The sequence below is a fragment of the Panthera onca genome, chromosome C1 (assembly GCF_046562875.1).
Source record: "Panthera onca isolate mPanOnc1 chromosome C1, mPanOnc1 haplotype 2, whole genome shotgun sequence".
NCBI classification, from domain to species: Eukaryota; Metazoa; Chordata; class Mammalia; order Carnivora; family Felidae; genus Panthera; species Panthera onca.
This window is the reverse complement of record NC_138346.1, coordinates 144,327,272-144,353,966: the sequence shown is the minus strand read 5'-3', so window position 1 is coordinate 144,353,966 and position 26,695 is coordinate 144,327,272. Positions and strand designations below refer to the sequence as shown.

At 38.8% G+C, this 26,695-nt stretch overlaps 1 long non-coding RNA gene and 1 pseudogene across 1 annotated transcript in view; one reads left to right on the top strand and one right to left on the bottom strand.

The window, feature by feature from the left end:
* LOC132671814 (uncharacterized) overlaps nucleotides 1-15,278 on the bottom strand; it is a 34,050-nt gene extending 18,772 nt beyond the window's left edge. The window contains exons 1-2 of the long non-coding RNA XR_009607256.3: nucleotides 14,031-15,278; nucleotides 13,491-13,600 (exon numbers count right to left, since the gene is read on the bottom strand). This is a non-coding gene — a long non-coding RNA (uncharacterized LOC132671814). The remainder of the gene's footprint in view (nucleotides 1-13,490; nucleotides 13,601-14,030) is intronic.
* Nucleotides 15,279-23,011: 7,733 nt separating this feature from the next.
* LOC132670891 (peptidyl-prolyl cis-trans isomerase G pseudogene) lies at nucleotides 23,012-25,110 on the top strand (annotated as a pseudogene).
* Nucleotides 25,111-26,695: the final 1,585 nt, after the last annotated feature.

Sequence of the window (26,695 nt, the reverse complement as noted above, 5' to 3'; positions counted from 1 at the left end):
AGAGAGAGGGAAAGGGAGAGGATCTTAAGTCAGCTCCACACTCAGCACAGAGCCCGATGCGGGGCTTGATCCCACGACCCTGGAATCATGACCTGAGCCGAAATCAAGAATTGGACACTCAACTGACTAAGCCACCCAGGTGCCCCTCTAGGAATAAATTTAACCAAGGAAGTTAAATCTTGTACTCTGAAAATTCTGAGACTGATGAAAGAAACTGAAGATGACACAAATAAATGCAAAGATATATTATGCTCATTAACCAGAAGAGTTAATATTGTTAAAATGTTCATATCATCCAAAGCAATCTACAGACTCAACGCAGTCCCTATCAAAATACCAATAGCATCTTCACAGAATTAGGATAAATAATCCTAAAGTTTGTATGGGACTACAAAAGACCCTCAAAAGCCAAAGAAATCTTGAAAAAGAACAAAGTTGGAGGCATCACACTCCCTGATTTCAAGTTATACTACAAAGCTGTAGTAATCAAAATAGTATGGTACTGGCACAAAAATAGACACTAACATCAATAGAATGGAATAGAGAGCCCAGAAATAAACCCATATTTATATGGTCAATTAATCTACAACAAAGGAGGCAAGAATATACAATAGGGAAAAGACAGTTTCTTCAATAAATGGTACTGGGGAAACTGGACAACTACATGTAAAAGGTTGAAACTAGACCCAGTTTCTTGCACCATACACAAAAGTAAACTCAAAATGGATCAAATATTAGATATTTGATATTCAGATATTAGACCTGAAACCATAAAACCCCTTAAAAAACACAAATAAAAAAAATGTAGTCTCTTTGATGTCAGTCTCAGCAATGTTTATTTTGATCTGTGTCCTTAGGCAAATGCAACAAAAGCAAAAATAAACTATTGGGATTGTTTCAAACTACAAAGCTTTTGCACAGTGAAGGAAATCATCAGCAGACAAAAACACAACTTACTTAAGGGAGGAAGATGTTTGCAAATAATATATCCAATAATGGGTTAATATGTATACATATGTGTGTGTGTGTGTGTGTGTGTGTGTATATATATATATATATCATACAGCTCAACACCAAAAAAAAAAAAAAAAAAAAAAACCAAAGAATGTGATTTTAAAATGGGCAGAGGACCTGAATAAGACATTTTTTCCAAAGAAGGCATTCAGATGGCCCACAGACATGTGCAAAGATGCTCAACATCATTAACCATCAGGGAAATGCAAATCAAAACCACAGTGTCACCTCACACCTGTCAGAATGGCTAGAATAAAAAAGATAAGAAGTAACAAATGTTGGTGAGAATGTGGAGAAAAAGAAACCCTCATGCACTGTAGGTAGGAATGTAAATTGGTGCAGTCACTTTGGAAAACAGTATGGAGTTTCCTCAAAAAATTAAAAATACAAATACCATATGATCTAGTAATTCTACTACTAGGTATATTTACTCAAAGGAAAAAGTGTGAATCTGAAAAGATATCTGCGCCCCTATGCCAACTGTGGTATCATTTACAATAACCAAGATACAGAAGTAGCCCAAGTGTCCATTGATAGAGAAATGGATAAAGAAGATATGGTACACACACACACACACACACACACACACACACACACACAGAGGAATACTACTCAGCCATAAAAAAGAATGAAATCTTGCCATCTGCAACAATATGGATGGACCTAGAGGGTATTATGCTACATGAAAGAAGTCAGACTGAGACAGACAAATGCCATATGATTTCACTAATATGTGGAATTTAAAAAAAAATGAAAAAACAAAACAGAAACAGACTCATAAACACAGAGAATAAACTAGTGGTTGCCAGAGGGCAGGTGGGTAAGGGGACGAAGAAGTACAAATATCCAGTTATAAGACAAATAAGTCATGGGGATGAAAAGCACAGCATAGAGAATACAGTCAGTAATATTTTCACAATGTGTTCGGTGACAGCAATCACCACTACACTTACCACGGCCAGCATTTCCTAATGTATATAAATGTTGAATCACTGTGTTGTACACCTAGAACTAATATAATATTGCATATCAACCACACTCCAATTAAAAATTCATACATTCATACAGAAGTTTCTTCTCTGTGTCCTAATTGCTCTTGTATTTTTGATCTGACAGTGCCCCGTGTAATGAGCCTTTTCTGTTTGTGCTCGTTCTTGTGTATGTAGTAAATCGAATGTTATCTTCCCGTTCCTCTCTTCTGCCTGGTGACTTCTCTGCATTGATATTGCTCAGTGATGGAGGGGGTCCTGCAGAGCCAGTGCTGAGTCAGCTCAAGAAGAGGAGCCCAGATAGTGTGGACAAGTGGGTAGAAACCCTGGCCTGGAGACTGGCTGTGAGCAGACCACCGTCCCCAGAGAGGAGAGAGTTCCCAGAAAAATTCTGTTAGAAAATAAATGCTTCCCAGGGCTGTAAGAGGACAAGGGAATCCTTTTATCACAGAAGGCCACCCATCTTAATAGATGAAAAAGGAATTTTTCTTAAAAAGCCCCAACGCAGGACAGAGGCCTGGGGAGACCACAGTCAACTGGCCCACCAGACCTTTGGAAAGAGGTGTATCAGGTTCTTCAGGCCCTCTCTTTTTCTCATATCTCATAATCAGTAAATAAACTCTGTTGCCTTAACCTTAAAATGTATCCTGGATTTGACCACTTCCCACCATCGCCACCATCACACGCTGGTCCAGGCCCTCACTGTGTCTCACCTGGATTCTGCAATAGCCACCTACTTCTCCCTTGCTCTCCTATTAGGCCATTCCCCACACAGCTGCCAGGGTGACCTTGCTAAAACTACAACCTGCCACGTCACCCCTCACCTCAGAACCCTCCAGTGACTTCCTCTGCATGCAGAACAAAACCAAGTCTTTACAAAAGCCCACCAGACCTGCCTGATCTGCTTTCCAGCCTGCCCCACTAGACCTCTTCTCCTGCTTCCTGTCCAGAGCTCCCCCCAGCCCCGCCAGGATCTTCCTCTGGGTGCCTGGGGTGGTGAGCTGCTACCTCCCGTTTGTACTTTGCCTTTCCTTCCTGTGTTCAAATCTTGTCAAAGGGGCCGCCCTGGCTGGCCCATCTCAGCCCCATGCCCGACTCCTACTCTTCTTCCCTGTGTTATCTTTTTCTCTCACTGCCTAACATACCGATCTTTTATATATTGCATCTCTGTTTTATTTTATCCTGTTTATTGTCTGTCTCCTCCTACTTCTATTCACTCCTGAGTCACCATTGCCCCAAACCTGTGCCTGGTGCACAGGTGTTTCATAAGTAAGTGAATACCGCAGGCTCTGCGGGTGGCTCCTTGGGGGAGCACAGAAGGGCAAGGTGGAAGTGGCATGCAGATGTCATGGAACCTGGCTTTGGAGGAAGACGTGGGAGAATAGCCGGTAAAACAAGCTGTTTGAAGCCGGCGTGATGGCCTCAGCATCTGGCACGCAGCCAGGCCCCCTGCAGCCACTTGGAAATATTACTGAACTAATAATGGACACCTTTTCTTCAGACTGGAGAAATCTGAAAAAGGATCGAGCCAAAACCAATCAGAGTTGTTGATTTCAGAATCCTATGATGCCAGGTTACCCAGAGCCTTTCACCTGGATGTCCTCTTGCTAGGGCACCTTTCCTTTACTAATTAAATGCAAACACCTCAAGTTTTATGGGCCAAATGCTATGGGAAGCCTAGTAACTTCCCCAAGGGTCACAGTAAATCCCTGTGGCCCACATACTCTGAGTCACCTCTCTCACAGACCTCCTGGGCCTGCCAACCTGTGTCTGACATGTGTCAGGATCCGACTTGGGCTGTACTCCTCCCTCATCCTGTGGAGTCCACAACCCTATAAACCCCGATAATACAGAGTAGTGTATACAGCAGGCTCATCCTCAGATTAGGCATCAATATAACACATCAAACAATTAATTTGAAAATTAGTTATCCTAAAATTAGTTATCCTAAAACCTAAAAGTTCTTCGGCTCCCTCCATCCCATGATTTCTCACTGCCCCGCTTTTCTCCTCAGGCCACACAGACGCAGGCGGGGTGAACCTGGCCCATAGCTATACCTTTCCTCATTGGGTCTGGCACAGAGTTCCCTGGAACACCTTCATCTGCAATGTCAGGGACATTGAGACTAGGTCTTAGGAAGCCGTTTTCCATTTCAGTTAAGTACGTGTGATTTGAATTTTAGGAACATGGTTTGGAGTTATCTCAATTAAATGTTTTATGAACACGATTTCCAGCTTGCAAGTAGTTAGAAAACTGCTTCTTTCTCACCCCTGTGTGTGGTGGGAAATTAAGAACAATTTAAACAGGTCCCACCTTCCCCAAGAACTAATAATTCAGACCACAAGCCCCACTCACACCCCTTGTCAATCAGCCACTGTGGATTTAGGGGAGGAAATAAGAGAAAGACAGGCACCACAGGAGGTGCTCTGGCTCTGTGCATTTTGTAGGCAATGGGGTGTGGGAAGGAATTAAGGCTACAAGAAAATCTGCCTTACACCTCACTTCCATCATACTCTTTAGGAATCAAGTTGCAAATCACCACTTACCCCTGAGAGCAGGCTTTATTTCAGCAGAATGCGAGCCCTCAGCCGGCCTCTGGAGGATCATGAGCACAGGAGTGCCGAGTGCTCCTGGCTGATTGCAAATCAACAACACCTATTTTACCTTGGATTCTCAGAGTGTGGTCCCCAGACAAGCAACATCAGCATCAGCTTTTCCTGGGAACCCATCAGATGTAAATTCTCAAGTCCCACCCCAGACCCACTGAATCAGAAACTCTGGTGTGGGGCTCAGGAATGTGTTTTAACAGGACCTTCATGCGGTACTGATAGACGCTCAAGTCTGAGAACCTCTGACCTGAGGACCCCTGCCCCCAGGTCTTCTTGAAGTTAATGTTGGGCATTCTGTGTAGCTTATATGCAAAGTCAGGCCTCCAAATCTGGTGAGATCTGCTCAAGCATTTCCATGTAATGGGAAAACAGTAAAAAGCAACTTAATTTTATTTATACAGATAGATGAACAAAAAAGGCCCAGAGAGGAGGCTGGATGGTGCCACTTAAAATTTTTTTAAATGTTTTATTTATTTTTGAGAGAGAGAGAGAGAGAGACAGAGCATGAGTGGGGGAGGGGCAGAGAGAGGGGGAGACAGAATTTGAAGCAGGCTCTAGGCTCTGCACTGTCAGCACAGAGCCTGATGTTGGGCTTGAACCCATGAACCATGAGATCATGATCTGAGCTGAAGTCAGACGCTTAACCTACTGAGCCTGGATGGTGCCACTTTAAGTCACGAGGCACAACAATGGTGTGGCTATCCATGTCTTCAGGGGTGAGATGCTGGCAAGATCAGCCCTCCAGTAGCCAGGAGCCGACATACAAGGGAGAAAAGAAGGCCCCTGAAGTCCACTGAGCTGTTGCAAAGCCCTCAGGTCCTCTTGGTACTGACTTACTTTCCCATGTACCCGATGGAAGCCTGACAACTGTGCCTCAGCTCCCAGAAGTCTGTGCTGGATTCTGTACTAAGCACCCTTCATGTTACAACAACCCTACAGTGGGTATTTCTTTTCCATTTTATAAACAAGGAAACAGAGGAAATTAATTGTTCAAGTTCACACAGGTAGTAAGTAGTGAAGCTGGAATTTACTCCAGAATGTTGGACTCTAAAACACCTGGCTTCACCTGCAAAACTCTGCCTTCTCTACTCAGAAGTGATGAATGGGATTTATAGGTAAGCTTATGGGAGAAGGAAATGCTAAGGCCAGGGAGAAGCCTGAAAGCCACAGCCGAACAGCCATGTGCAGCTCAGCAGCCCAGGCAGCCACTGGGAGGTACCTAGTGGCAAGAATTCGTTTACACAAAGAAAAGGTTGGTATATATGCTAACCCAAATCCAAAAGCTAGGGAGGCAAACAGTTACGTTAGACAGTTTGAAATGCAGGGCACCTGGGTGGCTCAGTGGGTTAAACGTCCGATTTTGGCTCGGGTCATGATCTCACAGTGTGTGAATTCGAGCACCATGTTGGACTCTGTGCTGACAGCTCAGAGCCTGGAACCTGCTTCGGATTCTGTGTCTCCCTCTGTCTCTGCCCCTCCCCCACTCACGTTCTGTCTCTCTCTCTCTCTCTCTCTCAAAAATAAATAAGCTTAAAAAAAATAAAATTTGAAATGCAATGTGGTTACACTGAGTGGATTACAATAAAAATATCATTTAGTTACTTTGGAAGATTTTTACCCTCCCAGAAAACAACCCATTTTACTGATGGTGCCAGCTAGATAAATGATTACTGCAATATACTTTTGTTCAAATGCATGATGGGTTTTTTGAAGGATGGGTTTAGTTCTGAATTCTAGACAGGTGAAGAGCGTAGCCATTCCTGGTGTCTCAACTGATGAGCCCCAGCAACAATGCAGGCAGCCAAAGCACTTCTCCTGTGGTTTGGGTAGGCAGCAACCTCCTGGGAATGCACCTGAACCTTGAAAGTGTAACCATAGCCAAGCAGGTGTAAGCACTTTGTTATTACCATGATTGTTTTAATAAGCATCTTCGGCAAACTTACCAATCTTCTTGAAAAAAGGAATGTAATTCTTTTTCCCTGGTAACAGGGGAATAACTTATGAAAATAATGCCTTACCATACACAGACAACACTCAAACAGGCGATTAATTAGTACTTGGGCCTCCTGCCTGTTCCTCACATGCATACGGGCTCTGCCCTTGCAAGAAGGGGTAGAGGTATTCATGTGAAACACTAGAGAAGCTAAAGCATTCCTATTCTGAGGATGGAAGAAAGATTAATTATTCCTTTGAATCCTATTGGGTGAAGTGGGTTTTTTTCCTTTCCTTCCCATAACACAACAGGAGAATTATTTCCTAATAAAACTTCCACTAGGCCAGACAGTGTTGATGGAACATAATTTTTAATATGCAGTGGCCTGGAATCTGACAGATATTGGCAGAGTGGGTGCCCCTGTTTTAAAAAGCTGAATGTGGCTGACAGTAATATCACTGCTTCCTTATGTCTATTATAGTCAGTGCAAGGTTAGACAAATACATTCCCACCAGCACAAAATAGCAACCTTCCAAAATGTATGTCAGTGGTGTATTTACAGCCAAATCCAGAAGGAGCTTGTACTTCTTATGCTGTTCCCATTAATGAGACAAATGTCAGCATCCATAAGCTATTTTTTTGTTCCTGCTTATCAAATCTTTCAAAAAATTGATAACTAGTCTTTATAGATTGTGAAAGTCAGATATAACTCTGAATGTATTACTTTACTGGACCCCTTGGGGTAAACTTATCACCTGGAAACCATTTTACATGGACGATTTGACTTTCATGTGGCGTGTCATAATGCACCCTAGATGGAAATCTAAAATAAAATATCTGGACTACAACCTTCCTCTTGGTGGAATTTATGATTCCCTCAGTACAATAATTTTGAAAATTGTATCCCTTAAGCTACAAGACTTGATATATTATTAACTGCTTGAATTGAAGAAGCTTTCCAATAGGCTTACATGCTATCTAGAGGCATGGATTAATTTCTATGGAACCACAAGCTTATCTCAAACTGTTTTTCAGCAATCTAAACTGCCAGCTTCATCTTCTTCCTAGGATGGAACAGAGTGTCCATTTCATCCAGGATGCGCTGCTTTTAGCAAAGCTCTTCCAGAAGATGCGGACCATGGATCCACTAGAGAATTGGTTGTGTTCAGTCAATCACACCCCAGGGAGACTGACGTCCACTTGGGGCTCTTATCTTTCTATTTCTTGTGACATTTCTTGTGGTTTTAAGTCTAGTCTGGCCAAACTGAACTGGTGAACAAAGAATGTTGATAGGAGGGAGTTTGGAGGGCAGTGTTTTCATGAATTTGGAAAACAACTTTTTTCTTTCCCTCGAAGGGGCTTGTACTGCTGAGAGAAACTGTTCAACTGTCTTCTGCTTGCTTTCTCTGTTCCTCCTCTCTCACCACAGACTCTGGGCAATGAAAATCAGCAATGACCAGGTACATAGGAACCATGAGACTCTCCAAGGGCAGAGGGGGCCAGGAATCTTTCAGCAGGGCTCATTCTAATAAGATTCGTTTTCCGTGCCAAAGTTGAGTTGGGAATTCATTTAATTATATATGTTACAGTCAATTCCATATATTGTAAAGATATTACCAATTGTCCTGATTTAAGGACAGCTTCCATAAATACTATTTCTAGGGACACCAAAGGGCTTGAGAGCACATCACCATGGAAACCAGTGTGGCCTATGGCTGTAGGTACTCTGAAAACATGGAAGTGTTTAGGATCAGTCATTCCACAAGGAGACTTGAAATTCCCTGGAATTTTACAGCTCATGTGTGAAAGAAATAGAAGTTTTCCCCAATTTGACAACAATCCTAAAACCTTACAAGACATTTCCTGTAGCAAGTTGCAGAAATGATATAAACTTTAGGGGCGCCTGGGTGGCGCAGTCGGTTAAGCGTCTGACTTCAGCCAGGTCACGATCTCGCGGTCCGTGAGTTCGAGCCCCGCGTCAGGCTCTGGGCTGAAGGCTCGGAGCCTGGAGCCTGTTTCCGATTCTGTGTCTCCCTCTCTCTCTACCCCTCCCCCGTTCATGCTCTGTCTCTCTCTGTCCCAAAAATAAATAAAAAAACGTTGAAAAAAAAAAAAAAAGAAATGATATAAACTTTAAAAAACTAGCATTAATAAAAAACCCTTTTTTAATCAGTCATATTAGAGGTAGTCAATTGTAGGGAAAAGTGTTGAGGTGTGTAGCCAGCTAATCGATCACGGCAGGTTAGTTTTGTGGCTTTTGTGAGGTTTGTAAATTGTTGTGATTTTAGTTTGTAGTTTTGTTGTGATTTTTTTTCTCAACCTAATTAATATTCATATTTACCCAATTTTGTATCAGTAATTTTGTATTCTTTTAAAGAGAGCCCTCCAAATTGTGTAAGCTTCAGGCCCCACAATTACTGGCTCCACCCCTGGGTGGTTTAATCACCCTTCTCTGTTAATCAGATGCCTAACTTTAGATAATATAATCACCTTCTATGTGTGTAATTTGATCAATGACCAGAACTAAACTTTTAAAAATTTTGAGTTTTAAAATCTTCCTTAAAGCTAAAGCATCATATGTATCTCCACAAATTATTTTAAGAGAACATATTGAATACATCAGCAAATTGACATTGGGATTGTTTTTCAAGTTAGCATAATCGAGTTCTATAAAGTCTCTAAGGTTCTCTATGAAAAACATGCATTTATGGTGAGTTTCTAAATTTCCCTTGTTCCTTGATAGCTATTTCATTATTTATTAGTCATCTTTAATCATCTCTTTTAGAAAGTGTGTATAGACCAAGGACTTTATTCATCTAGTAAATGTTCACATGTAGGGCTTAAAAATATGTTGAGAATTAGCTACCTGATTTATTTAATAAGTAATTCAGTGATCAAATACTGAGTCAATAGGAATCAAGTCTGTTACTTAAAGTTACTATTTTTTATGAGCAAATCTAAAGTTAACACTTAAGTGATCATCATTTAGAGGAAAATGTTCTCCCTGAGGGAGCCGTGGGCTGGATTACAAGGTGAAGGTAGTATTGTGTATTCCCATGGCCTTCTCAGCAGCCAAGGTACCACAAGCAGTTTCTAAACAAATTTGTTTTGCAGATGGGAAAGGAGTCAACAAGCAGCCTGACTGGTGCAGTGCCAAAATTTGGGGCATATTTGAGAGAAACCCATCTACTTCCTCCAGGCAGCCTGGAGGATGCTTGCCTGGGAGCAGTGCGGATGATTCCAGGATGTGTCTCTTGCTAGCTGTGAACTCCAAGCCACAGGTCATGGGGCAATGAAACAACAGTGGGCACTTGGCAAATTTGTGGTCATTTCTGGGCTACAGTAATTTCCCCACTCATCTTATAGTCAGGCTGTTCGAAAACTTCTTAGAATATAAAAACTGGAGCCTCCTTTAGCCCTTCAAAAAACAGGCTGTCCCTGCAGCGGACAGACTAAAATTAGAGAAAGCACCACACAGTCTCTTCCATGGGAGACTCCTGGGCACACATGCTTCTTTGTTAGCTGTACAGAAAACCCAAGTTTGCAGTTGGTAACTTTGGCTGTCACGGAGTCTTTGCATTTGTAGAGCATTTAGCTTATTGACCTAAATGTTCTCATGTTTAGGAAAAAAAAAAAGTAGTTTAATTAATTCACAATAAAAATCCTCCATTTCATAGAAGATAAAACTCATATAACCCAAACAGAATTGAATGTGTTATATGATGCAGTCACCAGCATGCAGCAGCCTTAAAAATTACAATATCTGACCTTAATATGTGTGAATCTATCAGGATTCCATTGTCGACATGTATATTTTTCAATATTCTTCTCTGAGCTGAAATCATGTCATTTATATGCAAATGACCACAACTTCAGCAGCTGCTGCTTCTCCGTTGAAGCCGAGGGACTTATTTGCACTTAATAAAGCCTCATAAATAGGTTTTGCCTCTAAAAGGGTGGGGGAGCAGGAAACCCATCGTAGCCTTTTACAGTTACCAGCTTCTTTTTGTTTTGAAAGCTAGCGGCCACCCCTAAAAAGGATGGTTCTCAGTTGCCAAAGAAACACGATCTTCACCCAGCCAGTTCTCCTCCTTCCCTCAGAATACAAATCTCTTGTCCTTCCTGGGGCCTTCTGCCATTGAAGCTGTAGACAACGTCCAATCTCCAGCAGGGACTGTGATTTAATCCAGACTTCAGTGCAAGAAGGGTGGCCCTGTCAGCAGAGCCTCTTGCCAGGCGGTCAGAGCAGGTGTCCAGCTGGGGAAGACCCTCTCAGGCTCCCTCGGGCTGTCCTGTCTGAGGGGAGGTGGCGGTGGAGAACTTCCGGGTCAGCAGAGAGGAATTTTTCCTTTTTGGAGTTACGAGTTTCCCTTTGAAAACACTCTACATAGAGAAGGGGCAACATTTGGGGACTGTGTGTACACTCTGCTGGCCCAAACAGTGTTAAGACCACATTAAAAATGCCTTCATTCATGTGATAAGCACACAGTAGCTCTCTTTTCTCCTCTCACTACCATCTTCCTAGCTGGCCATTCTTGTTCAACAGAACTGGATGAAAAAGGAGGATTGTATGCATTTGGAATGAATTCCACCCATTTTTTTATTAATGCTCCTATAAAACCACGCAGGTTTCTACTTTAGGGTCAACAGAAACATTTAATTTACCACTTAAAACCATTTAAGACAGGCTGAAGACGAAGACGAAGATGAAGAAGAAGAAGACGACGAAGACGACGAAGAAGACGACGATGAAGAAGAAGAAGAAGAAGAAGAAGAAGAAGAAGAAGAAGAAGAAGAAGATGATGATGATTATGGGATAATTGTCTCCTGCTGTTAGATGCTAAGACAAATCTGAGGCACTTATGAAAAATAAATAATGATGGGAAGCAGGGTCATTTATTTTAAAGCACTGTGTTGCTGATTTGGTAATAATGACCTATTATCCTTGTCAGAGTAATAGACTGTTACTGGAGCTTCATTTCTGGTGTGTGAGCAACTGGTGTAGTAGAGATGATTATACGGTCTGATAAATGTGTATAACCATCAAAGACACTGGTTGACAATACTATCATTAAATTGTCACCAGCTTGGCAAAGAGACAAACATCGCTACCACATCGGCCTAGCAGAGAGGTTTATAACTGCAACAACATCCTAGCATGATATTAATGCAGATAACTGAAATCATATACACACCCTCAAAATCCTGCCAATAGGAGCGACATGTAGCAGGGGAGGAGTCAGAAGGGGGAGATAGCTTGCTCTTGATACATTTAAGATTTTACGTTGGTATACTTTTGAAAAATGTGATAAAATACATTTAACATAAAACTTACCATCTTAACCATTTTTAAGAGCACTCTTCATTGTTAGGTATATTTATATTGCTGTGCAACTATCACAACATCCATTTCCAGAACTCTTAATCTTGCAAGTCTGAAACTTTGCACTGATTAGATAATAACTGCTCATTCCCCTCTACCCCTCCAGACTCTGGAAATAATCATCCTACTTTTTGTATCTATGAATTTGACTACTCTAGATGCCTCAGGTGAGGAGTCACACAAGTGCTTGTCCTTTTGTGACTGATGTAATGTCCTCAAGGTTCATCCTTGTTGTAACATGTGTCAGAATTTCCTTCCTTTTTCAGGCTGAATAATATTCCATTGTATGTATATATCACACTTTTAATCCATCCATCCAGTGATAGATACCTGGGTTGCTTTTATTTCTTGGCTATTGTGAGTAATACTGCTGTGACATGAAAAAACAAATAGCTCTTTGAAATTCTGCTTTAAATTCTTTTGATTGTATACCAAGAAGTAGAATTGCTGGATCATATGGTAATTTTATTTATTTTTTGAGGTATCTTCATACTGTTTTCCATAGTAGCTACACCATTTAACATTCCTACCAACAGTATGAAGGATTCTAATTTCTCCACATTCTCATCACTACTTATTTTGTTTTTTTTTCTATAGTAATCATCCTCATAGGGGTAGGGTGGCACACATTGATTTACTTTTTAATACAATGATGTACAAGAATAATTGTTTATGACATCATCATGAAATTTTTCACATTTTGAATGACTTATTTAACGAGAGATTAAATACTAATTTGCCAAGTATATTTACAACTACAATAGAGAGTGATTTAGGAGCTTCTCTGACACCTGTATTATGTATTTTTTAATAGAAATTTGTCCCCTCCCAAATTATTTGTATGCTTAATTACATAACTCATACACATATAGTGATACCTAAGAAGCTTTATATATATATATATATATATATATATATATATATATATCTCGTATATATATATCGCATCCAAACCTATCCCATCAAATTTAGTGGAATCCCTTCAATAAAGTTCTGTCAAGTAGTTGTCTTCTCTGTGTTTCAACATTACCAGGGATGGAAACAAAACATTATGGTTGTCTTATACTCAGCTTGTTTTTGAATAAAAACTTCATTTCTTTAAAGATTTTATTTTTAATTAATCTCTACACCAAATGCAGGGTTTGAACACACAACCCCAAAATCAAAACACACTCTACCAACTGAGCCAGCCAAGTTCCCCTCAAATAAAACTTTTGAAAAAATAATACAAGTTGCTTAGACATGTACCCCATACTCTACTTATAGGGTTTGGTGTTACACTAAAGTCAAAGACTAGAATTTCGTGGGCAAATTCCATGTTGTTATATTTAGTCTGTTGTTTTGTCCATATGAGAATCTTTTGAATCCTAATTTTACAATTTAGCATTCTTTCACTAATCAGCAAGCTGTAAATGCTAACATAAAAGTCATTAGTGAAAACGTCAAACAATTTAGGACTGAGGGGCCAATCTCTAAGTTATTCCTCCCAGAAATCTTCCAGTGGAGTTATATTTCTTAAGTAGCAATGTTAGGATTATTCAACAAGTTAAACGTTTTCCTACCTGTAACAACCAGTGCAGTTCTTTCATAAGGGTATCACAAGATTCTTGGTCAGGCTGTAATACCAATAATCTTGGTCTATAAAAATTCCTCTGATTTCCAGTATATATCCCTTTAGAGAAAGGAAAATGCATTTAGGTTGGCGTGACCTTACTGAACCTACACTATTCCTGGAGATCACTGTTTACCTTGGAAACAGGTGAAACTATCTTTAATATAATTAGTTCTAGGTTTATTAATTATTCATTCACAATATTTATTCTTCACAATTAAAGATTTCTGATGTCATGTAAACTATTTAGTCTATAAAAATAATAATGATACAATGAGTAGCCACTGTGCATCAAGTATTTATTATGTGACAGGTGCTGGCTAAAGTGCTCTATGCTGCATTGTTTCCCTCCCCTATGAGGCAACCTATTATCCCAATTTTACAGGGGAAAAAACTGAAATTTGGAACTGCTGAGTAACTTGCCAGGAGAATAAAGTAGATGCTAGGTGTATCAGACCCCAAAGCCTATTTTCCCAATCTATTATATTACCTTCCCTTGGGATGCAATGGTTCAGATGTGGATTCTTGGACAAGTTGGGGTGCCACTTCCTTTTGCTAACACTTGTCCACACTTTCCAGTCAATCTTCCAATCTTCTTACCAAGAAAAAAAAAAAAAGATGGTAAAATAGGAGTGGAGAAGTTCTTTTCCTCATTGTTATTATATACTAACTTAGCGTCATTATTTTGAAGCTGGGGCTTTTCCCTTCCCAGAATTCCTCCTGCTCTAAATTTTTTATTTTCTTTAGCATTTTTACCTGTTTCTGACCATTAACCTTCTTCTAAGACTTGAGTTATTCCAGGACCTTGGGTATGTGTCATCCTGTTCACTTTCACCCATGTTCATCAGAAAGCTTGCTATCCAACCTAAATGGTCTCACTGGATTCCTCCAGCTTTTCTTCCTCATTGGGTCCATTGCAATGGTCAGAATCAAACTGTGCACTTATTCATTTTCATTGTTTGTCTTTCTTCTAATGGAGTCATGATCATGCCATCAGTTAACAGGCCTTTCCATCAGGCCCATAAGAACTAGTGTGCCTCAGAGAAAGCCAAGCTTGCACTGCACAACCTACCCATTCTTTGACTGCATTTGACAAGAGGACTTTGCTTGGTGTTGTAGTGATATATACATTTCCTCTTGCAAACTCTGCCTGCTTTCTCAAGAATTTGCTGGGGTGGCACACTCAGAACATCAAGAAAACAACAAATCTGCCATGATTCTGTCTATAGAACACTTTCCAAGAGTTCCAAGAATTTTCCAGGGAAGTTCTGATGTGGAGAGGGGACATGGAGCAGTGGTTAACAGCCCAGCCCTGGAGTAAGCCTGCTATAGGTGACAGTGGGCACGGTGCCATTTCTTCAGCTTTACTTTCCTCAGTTGAAAGTAGGGATAATAAGCATGGGATAATAGGATAGTGCACATGTTACTTAATGGATGTAAGTGCTCCTTAGCACAGTGGCTGTATATATTATCATTTTTTAAAAGTAGGCTCCACACCCAGAGTGGAGCCCAACATGGGGCTTGAACCTCACAACCCTGAGATCAAGACCTGAGCTAATTCGAGATGGACATTTAACCGACTGAGCCACCCATGTGCCCCATTTATCTTTTAAAACTCCTTGACCCCATGTAAGATTTTGATCAGCTGCCCAAAACTCCTACCCTTTCTACCTTATTAGCTCAAGGCCATGTCCAGGGCCAGTGACTCCCAGGGAAGATGCTTAACCACTTTCTAAAGGTTTTGGCCAGGGCAGAGGCCAGGTTGATTACAATACATTGTTTATAGTTGAAAATCATTTTAGAAAATGTCTTTGGAGTTTAAAACCTGAGGAAAGGGGAATTAACTCATAAGAGGACTGATTTCTTCCCACACTTAGGAACCTTCACTAATACTCCATTTCTCTAAAAGGCATCAGAATAAATGGGAACAAAGTGAGCTTGTGATGAATAAAAGGCCAAGCAAGAGCTTCTGCTGTGTGCTTCCCTGGTTTGCCCTAGCTTTGTCTTGGATTATAGGTCCAGTTTGGGAAAGTCATTTCAATCCAACTAAAATGACACTAGTGTAGCTCTATGCCATGAGCCCCAAAAGTGGCACGTAGTTTCTCTTGCTGCTATAACAAATTACCACCAACTCTGTGGCTTAAAACAATACAAATTTATTACTCACAATTCTAGAGGTCAGAAGTCCAAAAATTAATGTCACTGGGCTAAAATCAAGGTTGCTTGATTTTAAAGTCCAGGGCTTCATTTCTTCTGGAGGCTCTAGGGGAGAATCCATTCCCTTGACTTTTCCAGAAGCTGCCTGCCTTCCCTGACTTACAGCCTTTTTCTCCATCACCAAAGCTAGAAGCACAGCATCTTCAAACCTATCTCCCTTTCTCCTTCTCTCTCTCTTTCTCTCTGGCCTTTGCTTCCATCCTTATATCTCTTTCTCTGACTCTCCAGCTTCCTTCTTTCCATTATAGGAACTCTTGTGAGTACATTGGACCCACCTGGATGATTCAGGATATTCTCTCCATCTCAAGATCCCTAACTTCACATGTGCAAAGTCCCTTTTGCCATGTAATGTGACATAGTTACAAATTTGGGGGATTAAAACGTGAACATGTTGGGAGGCTTTATTTTGCCTACCACAGGCGTGTGTTATACATTCTTTCCTCAATCATAGGGCTCAGATATTATCAGTCCCAGTTTATATTTGGCAGCCAGTACTTCAAATGGAACAAGCTGACATTCAAAGGAGCTGTAAGTTAATCAAATAAAAAGCAGGTATCAGCATGCACTTTATCACATCACCAAGAGAATCAAAACAGTATGATAGTAAATTTGACTTCTTGTCATGTTGAATTCTTCTTTCAGTGCTACCTTATCAGAAAGAGGCAGTATTGGTATAATGTAATTTATATAGTGCCTTCCCCTGAGTGACAAACAGAATATTCCTCAGGATCCTCAGAGAATTAGTCTATCTCTTTTTATCCCAGCTCAGCCACTCCAGCAATATAATATGTAGCAATATAATATCTGTGTGCAAGGAATAAATCAGGCTCACTAAATTTAAGGATGTTCACTTAAAGAAATCCCTTTTGGAGTTGCTTTTTTCCCCCTTTTCATTCGAAAATGTTCTTTGGGTAGTATAGAGCCATTGACCCACATTAGATTAATTAGGTCAATTAGCCTTTATATAGTAATTGCACTCAGATGGCTTTGAATGATTCCCCGTTAATAAAGATGTGCCTTGAAAAGAGATTATAACTTTAAATTCCTGCCACATAGCGGCATTAAGAAAACATGCATTTAGCAGTTCTTCCTGCAATATGGCTTTAGGTATAGCAATGATACCGGGTAGAAAAAGCTTAAAGACTTTACCTTGATGAGTTGATTATTCACATTCACACCTGGTTAAAAGCCACGTAGATATTTTCCATTTTGACGGGCTGTTGGTAACCCTGAATGCTGAGCCTAATTCAGAGCAACTCCTTTTCTTCTTCCAAGCTGTCAATATTAATTTCCACATTTCCAAACTCACAGTGGTCCTAGAACCTGATCTTGGGTTCTCACCAGCAATCCAGACTATCTGAAATTCTTTGCTTTCAGCTTCTCTCCTTCAACAACATCCCTTTACTTTATCTTAATATGACAATAGCTACCACTTAGTATTTTCTAGATTCCAGACGTTTCACATTCATTATTGCTAATTGTTACCTTGAATGAACGAACAAATATTTGTTGATATATTTGTTCTAGATACTGGAGATACAACCCAATGGAGGTTCTTACCTCTGTGTAATACCATGAGGAAATAGACAAGTTTAGTAACTAGCCTAAGGTCCTGCGGCCACATGACTTTGCACACAGCCCAGGGTCAGCCTAGCTCTACAGCCCAGCTCTGTCCACCCCACCAGGCTGGAATTGTTGTCTGATTGGGAGGCTATGTTTGAAAATGAATTTGACTGTTGCCAATGAGGTCAGAACCTTCAAAACAAAATAAAAGCCACTTTAGGAATGAAGTTGAAAAACAGACAACTCACAACTACTTAGAATATAGATCCCACTATTAGTAATTAAAGACTTTAATTTTTTTGACATTCAAGATTCCGATGCATGTACAAGTGCAAAAAAGTTGATGTGCTACTTAAGTGAATCTGCATCCTTTCTGCTTTTCTCTGGTAGTTCACTCAGTCCCTGATGTATAGGTCAGACCAAGGCAGTGCTAAATTGTCAGCTGTGTAATGACATTAACATGGTTTGTAGTCTTTGACCTCCCACTGAACAGAAGGTACTAAGTGAGCAAATTAAGTCTATTGAGGAGATCTGGACATTTGGATGGCCTGGAATATGGAGATAATTTTGTTGCTGTTTGTTTTACAAGTGTTTTAAGCTTTAACACCTTGTGAGAATCAGAAAGTTTCATATTATGAATGTGAAAATGGTATTTCTGGAAGGCAGTTTGACAACTTGTTTCAATAATTAAAATTTTTCTTAATGTTTATTTTTGAAAGAGAGACAGAGGATGAGAGGGAGAGGAACAGAGAGAGAGGGAGACGCAGAATCTGAAGCAGGTTCCAGGTTTCGAGCTGTCAGCACAGAGCCCGATGTGGGGCTTGAACTCATGAACTGCAAGATCATGACCTGAGCTAAGTCGGACGACTAGCCGACTGAGCCACTCAGGTGCCCCTGTTTCAATAATTTAAATGGGCATTTCTAGTGAAAGGCAAGTAGATAAAGATATATGTATAAGAATGTTAATTGTAACATTAGTCATTAAAAAGAACTGGAAAAAACCTAAATATACATCCATGGGGTAGTCATTGAATAGGTTATACAGATCCATGCACGTACTACATTAAAAATGATTTATAACAACAGATTTATATTATACTGTTTAATGAAAATAAGATTAAAAACAGATTATAATCCCACTTTAAAATGTGTGTGTGCATGCATGTGTATGTGTATGCATGTGTATGTGTGTGTTATCTGGATGGCTATATTCCAAACTATGTGCTGTGATATTATCAAGGAGTGGAATTGAGGGTGATTTTAAATTCCTCGTACTTTTAAATTATCTGAAATTTCTTCTTTTACTATCTTTGAACCCCATTTCCTACTTAGATCACCCAAACCACCCCCACTAACAACTATCCTAATGCATTTAATATAAATCTTTTATTTTGTTTGTATAGTCCTAAAAAATTTTTTTTTGTACAGATATTTTAAATTTACTTAGATGGTTTCTCATCCTGTTTCTTACATTTTCCACCTAGTACTATGTGTTTCAGATCTATGTTGCTAGGTGTACAAGTCTACTGCATGTAACTGCTGAATTATTTTTATAGTATAGTTATTGTAAATAAGCATGTGCTTTCATAATCAGAAAAAATCTAATAAAGCTCTTTTTATTGTGAAGAAAGAAGAGAAAGAAAACAATCTTTCTTATAAGAGCATGAAGCTATAAATTGCTTTACATAATTTTGCCAATAGAAATATCCCAATGGAGAAATATTTATTACACTGGAGATTCTATGTTACTAAACACCTCTACTTTATAAAAGTGCTTAGACACATGGAATTGTTTTAAAGAGAAAAGAGAATGTTTCTTTCTATGAAGTCTCTGAAATGCTTGACTTAATTTAGGAGGCAGAAATTTCAAAAGACAAAGTTATTTTGAAACTGAAAAGTAGTGAAATGAACTTATTACAGTGTGTTCTCACTATATATTAAAAATGAAATTAAAGTCATTTAAAATAAAAGAAATACGACATTGTAATGCAAACAGAAATTGAGGAAAATCCCAAAAGGATAGGAAACAGTTGGTTGATGGACAGCACATGAAAATGAAAAGACAATCAGAAGAAGTAATAAAGCCTATTGGGAAAAACCTGAAATTTATATATTGAAAGTTCATAATTTTTAACATAAAAATCTAATAATAACTGCTAATCCCTTTCCTTTCTTTAAACTTTAATTTAAGGATAAAAATAGAACTTCAGGTGTAACTTTATTCAGTCATATTTTTATAAGATAGATAATCAAATACTCTCAGTAAAGGTTTGTGTTTAACTTTCAAACTTTTCTTCAAAACAATATATTCCTAAATGAGAGGTGTGAAAAAAATCACATGTAACTATATATTATGGAGAAAAATAACCAGATGGCAATTATATTCCAAGCAGATATGACTGAAGTACTATAATCCCAGAAGAGGTCACAAAAAGCTGTGTCTCCTCTCTTATTTAGGCTAGTTTTCATGGATTAGCAGCAGGGAAGCTTTATAACACAGCACTGGCAAAACAAAACAAAACACCACACACAAAAACACACACAAAAAACCCAAGTTTCCCTTTTTAAGAGTATTTTGTTAAAAACAGGGCCTCCTTTTTTCCCCTCTCTTTTCAAAATACTGGGTTTCGGAATGAAGTCATCGATCTAGGGAAGATAAATAGCCTTGGGAGAGGCAGGTCAGAGAAACAAACTAAAATACAGTAGCTTAAGTGTAAAAACTAAAAATCAAAATAGAGACCTGAAGTTTCAGAGCCAAATGGGAAGAAAAGATGTCTACTCGTGTCGATAGGTGACGTGTAAAGGGGAAGGCTTGGTTCAATGATCGGTACATCTATGGAGAAGGTCATGGTCATCTTGCTTCTCTGGAAACCAGAGACAGAGACTGTAGAATGTGTCTTGACTAAGAGTCTCCTTGAATTTGCCTTAAATTCTCCAACAGGAAAACTCTGAAGATTAGAAAAACATGGATTTTGATGATTGGATGTAACTTTAAAGATGTAGTATTTCAGTACTTCATTCTAGACAGAACAGCAAAATGATTATGCAAAGGGTTCTCAAATCACATAAAGTTCAAGATTTGCAACATTTGGCAATACATTTAGCTTTTGCATGCATAAAATACATGCATAATGAGTGTATTTACCTCATAGGACTATTGAAAGGATTAAATATGCCATCCATAGGGCTTAGGACAAAGTACAGGACATATACTTAGTAATGTTAGCTAGTACTGTTTTGTTCTATTTTGCTTTTTTTAAAAAGAGAAGATATGTTTAGCACCTGAGCAAAATCTCTACCTGATGACTGAGATTCAGATCTGAGTTTCTACACCAGTTGACATTAGTATGTCATAATGCTTTTGGTAGATCATATTTAATCTGAAGATGTTACTTGTTACTAATGATATTACAAAATGAGACTTCTTTCACAAACCTATCACTGTTAATAATATAGTGGGTCCAAGTTTAAGATCATAAACTCAAGTATGCAAGAAATGCCAACTTTTAGTCTCTGTTGCAAACCCCCATTCCACTAGATGTTGGAAATCAATCTCCATCAATGTGGTCTCCCCTCCCCTTATGCTGGGATTGTGTTTATGATCCAGGGGACCATCTCCTGTTGTTAGTTGTCATCCTCTCTGTGCTACTATCTGATGAGGCACACATCTTGGTCCTGATTGGCAGTCCACAAAGTTTACAGCTGTGTACTCCTTGTGTTGGACACTAGTTTCTGTGACTTCTGGGAGAGTGAGAAAAGGAATGTGGCACCAACAGGCCCTATCTCATCCCTATAGTAGCCTTTGGCTCATGGGAAATGCTTCTGCTGCTCTACATGCCCACAGGGACTCTACAAGGCTACCTCAGTCTCCCCTTTAACATTAACCTACCACACCACCATCTCTACCCTATTGCTCTGTGCCATCGGCATGCGGGAGTGAGGGAGAACTCTGGGGTCTTGCCACCTTCTCAAAGTACACAGGAATAGTGACATTCCTTCTGCTCTTAAATTTCTAAAATTGAGCAGAGAGGAGTATTCTATTTTTCCCCCAATCTTACCACACGTGACTTTAGAATAAATCCAAGAGAAAGCTGAGCCCGGGTCTTCTTTCAGGTACCCAGCATCTGAGCTCTTTTCTTTTCCACTGACTTCTCTCCTTTTCTCCAAGTCTAGAGAATCTTCAGTCTTGGGGGGCAGGAAAAATAGGTTTTGGCCCATCAGGTATTTTTCAAATTATTTTATCTCAAGTCTGGATCTTAGATTTGAAATTTTAAAATTCAAGGATTTGATAACCCTTCCTTGAGGAACATCTAGTTTATAGTTTAGCTGCCTCAATGAAGGAGACAACAGGAAAAAAAAAAACAAAACAAAATAACAACAACGTTGGTTAATATCTCAAAAATACATTAAAGTAGGGAAGGATATATGTTTTATCATTCCCATCTAAAACTATTTTAAATTTTAAATACTTTAACTTCCCATAATGAATAAGTCTTCCAACTAAAATATTTTTCTTTCATTAGAAACATGGGTTACTTTATACACTGATAAGTTCTCGACTGTAATTTCCTTTCACCCAAATTGTACATTTTAATTACATACCATATATGCATGTAAATGATCCTGACTCCAACCTGTCAGATGCCCATGACTCATTTCTTCAATCCCTTTATTCCCTTCTCCTTCCAGAATCTGTCAATCTGTACTGTGATCTCTTGCTCCTTTCCAAAGTCACTCCATTCTCTAACTTTTTATAATCCACTATCTAAAAGAATGTGTAGCCTTCCTTTTCAAAGATTTGACTATGTCTGCATGTTACCTCCATAAGAAGTCCAGAAACTATAAATCTTTTGTAGAGTCTAGAAAAAAACATGTTGGTAATTTGATGGTGATGATATTAATTTTTTAAAAACATTGATAACTTTAGCAGTACCTGGGTGGCTCACTTGGTTAAACGTCTGACTTTTGATCTTAAGTCATGATCTCGCAGTTCATAGGATCGAGCCCCGTGTCGGGCGTCTGCAGTGACAGTGTGGAGCCTGCTTGGGATTCTCCCTCTCTCTCTATCACTGCTCCTCCCCTGCTCTTTTTCAAAATAAACAAACATTAAAAAAAAAAAAAAACACCTTGATAACTTTAAAAGGCCTATGTTTTTGTTGCATTTTGATCATTGTTACCTGGATCATCTATGGGTCCCTTGAAACATGACCTGCTCATATTAATCTTTCTAATATAGGTAGTATAAAGCAGCTCTTCAATCACTATGTTCAATGAAAGAACCATAAGATATTTGGTCATTTTCAAACAGTGATGCATAGCAAGACCATTCTAATCTACAATACATATACTAAAATTTATACGTGTGCAATATTTCAAAACTATAAGTATAGCAATAACTGTACTTCTATCTAAATTGTATTTAGAATTTAACTATTTTGCCTCATAGCTAGAAAAGAATTCCTTAATACATTTAAGGAAGAAGAGAGTGAAGTACATTTTACATTTATGATAAAAGATAAAAAGTTTACAAAAGTAAGTATGAGGTATAACCTCATTGCTTAAGAATAGGAATTAAAGTAGGAAAAGTATAATACCAACCTGGGTTCAATTCTGGTTCTGCCAAGGGCAAGTAATTCTACTATGGGTAAGTAATTTAGTATTTTAGTGGGCTGTTTTCTAGTGCTATAAGTTGAAATTCTGAATTAGAATCTAAGGTTTGTTTTATTGTACCATTCAATTATTTCCCTATTTAAAAATGTATCAGATAACAACGGAAAGAAAAAATTAAAGTAATTTTAAAAGTAAAATAAAACTTTTGTAGTGAATTAATCAGTAAAGGTGATTGTAATAGTGGACTTTAGTGCCTTTTCTGGGCAGTGTAGTTCTGAAGTACATCAGTGCAGTTCTGAAGGACAGGATCCCAGGGAGAGGAGAGTGTTACCAGTACAGGAGCAAAAGGATTGGATCAGTTGTCCTTGATTGAATCAGTTTGTTCCTGATTTTTCTCTATTTAAAGATTTAAGTATTGGAGCCATTGGAACAATGATTCAGCATCCTCAATGTTTTACGAGTTTTTTTTTTTTTTTTTTTTTGACATTGCCATTAATAATCAACCTGCTGGAAGAGTTGTCTTTGAATTTTTTTCTGATGTGTTCCCCCAAACATGGGATGAATTTCATTGTTTTTTTACAAGTGAAAAGGGGTCAGGGATATTCACTCAGGGGCCATTATAAGAGTTTTCTTTTTCACAGCATTGTCAAAGATATTATGGTTGTGACTTCATAGGTGAAGTCAGGTGGTGACTTCAGTGAAGAAAATGGAGGATATTTTGAAGACGAGAATTTCATTGTTAAACACAAGAGAGAATCTCTCTTATCAGTGAAAGAAGGAAGGATACAAACGGTTCACAGTTCTTCCTAACAAAAACAGCTCCTCATTTAGATGGGTATCATGTTGTTTTGGGGGCAAATGACTTCTCTGCAAGAAGTCGTGCAAGAGAGAAAACCAGAAAACAGATGCAGTGAGCAAACCATTTGCTGAGGTAGACACTCAGTTGTGGAGGGCTAATTCCCAAACTAAAGAAAGAAAAAAATGCATAAATCCTCCTCCTCCTCCCTCCCCATCCAGTGACTCATATAGCTCAAGAGATTCTCAGTCCTATTCTGATTCTAAAAGTGCTTCTGAAAAGAAATTTTAAAATTTCTCTTAAATTTTCTTTAAAAAAAAAAGAAAAGAAACGTAGGAAAAATGCCCCCCCCCACACACACAATAGAAAGAAAAGAAAATCACATCTAGTGAAAGTGAGGCTGAAAATCTTAAAGCATAACACAAGTGTATTGTTTATCCAGAAGAGTTCCCTCCTATGCCTGAAAATTGATTCTTAATTAGAAAAAGTGCTCCCAGAGCTGATGGCAAAGAAAGCAGAGAGGGGAGAGAGAGAGAGAGAGAGAGAGAGAGAGAGAGATTGATCTACCTAACTTCCAGCCTACTTCACAGCAGAGGAGACTTTCAGTTACTAGGTCTGGCAATAAAATTAAAGAAATAGAACAACAACATTATCAAACTCCTTCCAGATCCAGTTCAAGGGATCGTTTCAGATGTAGTGAGACTACTTCACAGTGGAGGCACGAGATTCAGAAAGCTCAAAGAATGAGGGTATCCAATGGTGAAAGATCAATCAAAGGAGCTTAAGAATGAGTTAGCTAAAACTGAAACAAAAGAAAATCAAAGAAGCCCAGTTGGAGTAAAAGAGAAAAATATAACTGACCATAGGCATGCCAAGAGTCCAAACAAAAAGTAAAGAGGAAAAGAAAGTTTAAGACCATAAATCTAACAGCAACGAGAGAGACATCAGAAGAAATTCAGAAAAAAAGATAATATAATAAAAACAAGGTGAAAAAGGGGCCAAATCTAAAAGAGGCAATAAGAGCAAACAGAAATCAGAGTTAAGAAAAGCATAATACAAAAAAAGAAAAAAAACGATAATACAAAGTATAATGGACATGAAGAAAAGAATACGGGGTCAAGGAGTAAAGGAAGGGATCATGAGACTGTTAAAGAAAAGTCAAAGTCTAAAGGAAAAGATCAGGAAAGGGGTAAAATTAAAGAGAAGTTTAAATAGAAATCAAAGAGCAAGTGAGCATGATCATAATAAAAGTGAGACAAGTAACAGATGCACATAGTCTAGAAGGGAACGTGATACAACCAAAGGCAAACAGTTACATGGTCATCACTCATCAACAGTTACTCCTCTGTCCTCACTCCTCCTGGGGCCTCAGCCCTCCTCCTAGTACCTCACTCTCATCAGGAAGGAATTGGGCTCCAACAAACACATAGGAGACAGGGTGCGAGCAGGATTCTAAAAAAGAAAAGAAAGAGCTTTTCTTCTTTTTCCATAGTTGAGGTGAGGCTGAAATACAATAAAATGGTCCCATTTTTTCAACAAAAATTAATTCTACCAGCTACAAGAAGACTGTAAACCAGATGCCACTTCTTAATAGTTTAAGAAACATGTGACCTGGAGAATCAACTCAATTTTGTCACCCACAAGGTGAGGTTCTTTTATCTGACCCCAGTATCAAAGGGATATTATGAGAAACATTTATATGGTATCTTTAAAGTGCTTGTGGTTGTCAGAGAAGAAAGTGGTGTACAGGGTAAAACTACAAAATAAAGCATCCCCAAAGGAAAACCAGTTACAATGGTAGAATGAGAGAAAGAAGCAGTAGGGCTGGAGTGGAAGGGTGCAATCTAGAAGCCCTGATAGAACTAGCAGCAGAAGCAAGGAGTCCCACAGATACAGAGAACAGGGTACAAGAGGGGAAGGTCATAAAGCAGAGAAAAGTAACATCAAGAAAAAAAGAAGGAGGAGAGATTTATGGAGCTCAGAGAGAGAAGAAAATCAAAGCAGAAACAACAAAAAATACAGAAACCAAGAAAGTTCACACTGGAAAGAAAATGCTGAAGGTCAGAAAAGAATGTATCTTTTTTTTTTTTTTTAATATTTATTTATTTTTGAGAGAGAGGGAAAGTGAGAGAGCAAGAATCCAAAGCAAGCTTCAGGCTCCTAGCTGTCAGCACAGAGCCCAACACAGGGCTCAGACCCACAAACAGAACCATGAGATCATGGCCTGAGCCGAAGTCTCACTCTCAACCTACTGAGCCACCCAGGTGCCCTGAAAAGAATCTACTCTTAAAAACATCCTAACAGCCCAAATAATAACAAGGGGGAAAGGCTGATAGAGATCAAAGTCATTCTTAAAATGAGAACAAAGTAGGACAAAGAATTAAAGTTCTTCACATTGAAAAATAAGGAGCATGCAAAGTCCATATCCTCAGTGGAAAAGGAAAACCAAAAATCAAAGGGTTAACAAAATGACCACATACATGATAAAAATTAAAACTTTGACCATAAAAAAGTTGACTATGAGTCCAGCTCTAGAACACTTGAAGACAATAGTGGATGAGTGAGTTGTGGAAAGTTCGTTTCCATTTTGTCTCAAATTTTAAGTTGTAGAGTCTTGCTGATAAATCTTTTTGTTGTCTTCCTCTTTTCATTGTTTTTGGTTTATGTTTGTCCTTTTTTTTTTTTTAATGTGGACTTCATCTGAGTTGATCTTTTGATAAATTGCAACCTGAATAATTTGTACTGCTAATATTTTAATAAACTTGAAATGAGAAAAAATATTGTAGTAAAATTCATTTAAATTTCAAATTTTTTAAAAATTTCTAAATGGTAAAAGGTTTACATTTCCAAACTGATCAATACAGAAACAAACCCCAGAATAATGACTTTATTGTGTGTGTACTTTCTAAAGGATTGAAGCCACCTACTGTCATAAGGATGTGCTTCAATGGGCAAAATGCTAATATCAG